This window comes from Lucilia sericata, unplaced genomic scaffold, assembly GCF_015586225.1.
Source record: "Lucilia sericata isolate MDLA Ls3-8-SP2 unplaced genomic scaffold, ASM1558622v1 Contig000058F_arrow, whole genome shotgun sequence".
Classification (NCBI taxonomy): domain Eukaryota; kingdom Metazoa; phylum Arthropoda; class Insecta; order Diptera; family Calliphoridae; genus Lucilia; species Lucilia sericata.
The window spans coordinates 466,488-471,757 of record NW_023994094.1 but is presented as its reverse complement, the minus strand read 5'-3'; positions in this window follow the sequence as shown (position 1 = coordinate 471,757).

Sequence of the window (5,270 nt, the reverse complement as noted above, 5' to 3'; positions counted from 1 at the left end):
CTTGAGATTTCCCTGCTTGTAAATAATTATTTAAGATTTTCTTTTCTCAATTTCATTTCTTTAAATAAATATTTTTTTCTTATTTCAGCACAATTTGTAGACACTTTTGAAGGCGATTTTTATTTGTTTTTATAATTGTTGATCTTTAAACACAATTTAATTATTATAGTTATTCTGAAAATATTGTTATAATTTTAATAAAATTTATTTTTTAGAATACTTTCTCGAGAGGCTAACTTCTCCTCTTGAACTATGCAAAAGTTCTTTGCAATTCTCAGAGTTCTATATAAATCTTTAAACTGATTGGCTGATATCATAAGGAAACAGATTTTAGTAACGATTTTTGTTATGATTTTTACTTTAATTAATAAATCCTAAGCGGAAATTCCCGCGAAATTTTTCTCGCCAGAAACTCTAACGTCAGAACGCAGTGGGGAAATTAAAGGGAAAATAATCCCTAATTATTTGCCAGAAAGTACAACTTAGACAACTTATAAGTCCAGGGATATAATGTCTATATATCATGTAGAGAAATCTCAATGAATCAAAGCGTCAATAATAGTCAGTAGATCAGTTTGTAGTCCATTCTAGTCTAGTCTACTCTATATTCTAGTATAAAGTCTATAGTCTACTCCAAAATCGACTCTATAGTCTAGTCCGTCTTATAGCCTATAGTCTATAGAGTAGACTATAGACCCGAACATGGTAAAGTAGACTATAGTCTAGTCTATAGTGCCTGATATGTCAACTATTAACAGTGTTCGACCGGGTAGTTCAAGTTGAAATATTGCAACTGTGGTAAGACGATCAAAATTGATTAGAGAATAAGGTTACGGTAAATAGAATCGAGTTTCCCGAGAGATAAGCAACAAAATTTTGACCAATTATTGAAGATAAGGATATCTCGGACATTTCGTTTCAAAATAACGATGTCATATGATGCACGGTCACCGAAATAATGGCAATTTAATGATCGCATAACTTTGCGTTATGAATTGATCTCATCGATAAAGTGATTTAAAATCTCTGGCTTAAAAGCCTTTGCAGAGCCAATCGAATCAGCTACAGACTTAAATCTCAAAATCTGCGACGTGATTAACAAAATAACCCTCCATTTTCATGAAATGTGATCAAAATTAGTTTAGAGTTCAATAGTAAAAGCTTTCTAGCGACATATGTATGTTAGTAATATTAGCTGAACCCAGTTTATAAAGGAGATTTTACCATTTTAAAGAGAATTACGTTCATTTGGTTCTAAATCGTCTTACGTCGTCTTTGTGAATCTTACATGCCGTTGGCAATTTTGTATATGGTTCTGCTGGTCCATGTACAAACACTTTGCTGAAGTGCTTGAGCTATCTAATTTCTAACCATTGCTAACCCCGGCAACAGCACCTAGAGACGTACTCGTTAGACTTAAATACGAATCCATTGAAGAAACTGAGGACTTTGTTCTTATTCACAGAGAACACACTCTATGAACACAGTGAAATCCAGGTATGGACAAGGAAAATTCTATGATATAACTTGTATAAGGTATCTTTCATCCAGCCTTATTTGACTATGGTACTTTTCAACCACTAGGTGAGCTGACCAGACGACTTACTACAGCCCCTTTTTGAATCTTACATGCAATTTTTGTACATGGTTCTGCCGGTCTATGTACAAGCACTTTGCTCAAGTATTCGAGCTATCAAATCTCTGACTTTTGCTACCCCCGGCAACAGCACCTAGAGACATACTCGGTAGACCTAAACACGAATCCATCAATACTCACAGAGAACACACTGTGGTAAATCTTTGAGCACAGTAAACCCTGAACATACCCGGACAAGGAAAATTCTATGGTCTCACTTCCCATTTATTCAAAATACTCATAGAGAACAACTCACTCGAGGTACACGGGCCGGGGAAGACCCGCATAGCCTGCATTCATCATGTATCATATACATTTAAAACCAACTCATTTCCAACGCATAGTTCCATAGTCACTCCTCTGTGGGGTATCTGTTGACTTCGTCAACAGCACCGAACTCATTCTGAATTATAGACTGTGCATCAGTCTTTTAATCGACATGTGCATCAGTCTTTTAACCGACATTCTCTTCCCGCGAATTTGGGTTTAATCCACAGCCACAACGTGCAAAGGATCTCTCCAATAACCGGGACAAGACAAAGTCCGAAACTCTACCCTGCGGGCTACCGGTTCCCGTGATACCAGATTATGTGGTTCTCTGGCGCGACCCCATATTAAATCATTCTAGTCCCGGCAGACAAGAGCCTCTCTTTTCCCCGGGATTTAAATCACACCAAGATGGGGCCTTTCTTTCGCTTTTTAAGCGAAAGCGAAGACAGCTGTCAATTTACTTTCCCCCTATAATACTTGACATTTTTGTGAAAAAAAGGTCGGTCTAATTGAAAAAGGTAAAAAAAGTCTAAATTATGAAAACTAAGGTGGCGCTAGAAAAATAGAATCCTCTATGATCTGGCAGCACAGAAGCGCCTACTTATAATCAAATAAAGATTTTTAAAGAACTACACCTTCCAATATTAAAATAAATTTATGGATTCCTAATTCCTTTTTCAAAAATAAATATTCCCTTATAATTTTTTTAATTTTCCCTATTATTTTTTTAAATATTAAAATTATTTGTTTTTATTATTATGATTCATTTTCTTTGTGATTTCAAATGTTGATAATAATTGTGTTCACACTATGCACATGACTGCAAATTATAATTTGAAACACTTAAAACATTTGCAACATTACATCAAGCGAAGTTTTAATAAATTTTTCTTTTAAATTTAAAAATTTTATTTCAAATTAATCAAACATTATTTTATTATAATAAAATTATAATGTAACTAAATCTTACTTCATTATAAATTCATATTTAAACATATTTTATTCAAAAACGTTTTTATTTATTTTATGCTAATAAGATTTTTCATAATTTTGTTTTTGTTATTTTTTTGATATAAGTAAAATTTTCACAATTTGAATATTTTATTTCGAAATTTTAGTTTAGTGGTTTTTGGGTGGTATGACGACGACATGTAGTAATAAACGAGAGAAAAAACGCGTTTAAGATTGCGGAACGTCTTGCAAAGACTAATGAACGTATCTGGTGGTTAAAATCAAGGGCTCTGCAATTTACATGCCTTTGTTGCAAGACACCAACAGTGTACATTTGATCATTCATACAACAACACTATTGTATCTATACTCTTGGGAAAGTACCAACACCAACATACAATTCAAACGAGTACAATATTATTTTATATTTTTATTTTTAAGATACAACGCAACACTTAAGTTTTTTGTATTTTGTTTTTTACTTTTCAGTTTCTTAAAAAAAAAAAGATTGTTTCAGAGGCGAAACGACGAAAACTTGCACTTTATTTACAGTCAAAGCAATCAAGCTAAAAATCAAACGACCGCACAAGCATACGAACGAACAAGCTAACGAAATAAAACAACAAGCGTTCTAAAAAGTACAACCGTACGACCACACCGTCATCGTTAAACAGAAGAGTGAGTTTGGTTTTAACCTGGCTTACAAAACAATCTAAAGTTTATAGTTATTTTATGAGACTAAGGTCGATCGACCTGAGCGACCGTAGCCAGCCAGAGTATGTGTTGCATGCATCTCCTCAATGATTGTTAGCCACACAATCAACTCTTTACCCCCAACACAACCACCATCACAACGATCAAAAAAGCAAAACTTTCAGATACTCTCGATATTGAACCAAGAAAAACTTATCCCACACATTTGTGGGCCACAGGGAGGGAAAAGACTTATCTGCTGGGGATCACAGAAGCAGATGGAGGGAGATCGAGCGAGCGAGCGAGCGAGCGAGGAGCGAGCGAGCGAGCGAGCGAGCGAGCGAGCGAGCGAGCGAGCGAGCGAGCGAGCGAGCGAGCGAGCGAGCGAGCGAGCGAGCGAGCGAGCAGCGAGCGAGCGAGCGGCGAGAGAGCGAGCGAGCGAGCGAGCGAGCGAGAGAGCGAGCGAGCGAGCGAGCGAGCGAGCGAGCGAGCGAGCGAGCGAGCGAGCGAGCGAGCGAGCGAGCGAGCGAGCGAGCGAGCGAGCGAGCGAGCGAGCGAGCGAGCGAGAGGAGCGAGCGAGCGAGCGGGAGCGAGCGAGAGCGAGCGAGCGAGCGAGCGAGCGAGCGAGCGAGCGAGCGAGCGAGCGAGCGAGCGAGCGAGCGAGCGAGCGAGCGAGCGAGCGAGCGAGCGAGCGAGCGAGCGAGCGAGCGAGGAGCGAGCGAGCGAGCGAGCGAGCGAGCGAGCGAGCGAGCGAGCGAGCGAGCGAGCGAGCGAGCGAGCGAGCGAGCGAGCGAGCGAGCGAGCGAGCGAGCGAGCGAGCGAGCAGCGAGCGAGCGAGCGAGCGAGCGAGCGAGCGAGAGCGAGCGAGCGAGAGAGAGCGAGCGAGCGAGCGAGCGAGCGAGCGAGCGAGCGAGCGAGGAGCGAGCGAGCGAGCGAGCGAGCGAGCGAGCGAGAGCGCGAGAGAGCGAGCGAGCGAGCGAGCGAGCGAGCGAGCGAGCGAGCGAGCGAGCGAGCGAGCGAGCGAGCGAGCGAGGAGCGAGCGAGCGAGCGAGCGAGCGAGCGAGCGAGCGAGCGAGCGAGCGAGCGAGCGAGCGAGCGAGGGCGAGCGAGCGAGCAAGCGAGCAAGCGAGCGAGAGAGCGAGAGCGAGCGAGCGAGCGAGCGAGCGAGCGAGCGAGCGAGCGAGCGAGCGAGCGAGAGAGAGCGATAGCGAGCGAGTAGCGAGCGAGGAGGAGGAGGAGAGGCGAGCAGAGCGAGCAGCGATCGAGGACGAGACGAGCGGCAGCGAGCGATCGAGAGCAGAAGGAGTAGCAATATCAAACGATAACCTATATATCAGATTAATCTATCTACTATCTATCTATCTATATATATAATATCTATCTATCTATCTATCGATAGATATCATCTATCTATCTTCTATCGATCATCGATCTATCTAATCTATCTACAACATAATCTATCTCTATCTATCATCTATCTATTATCTATCTATCTATCATCTATATATCTATCTATCTATCTATCTATTATCTATCTATCTATTATCTATCTATCTATCTATATATCATCTATCTATCTATCTACTATCTATTCTCTATCTATCTATCATTAACCGAAACATTTTCTATAGAAAATTCTCATTATTAAGCAGATATTTAACTTTAAGGTTTAAGGTACCCTTTCCTGGAATCGTCGCAATTTTTCTGGTAACACTTTTCA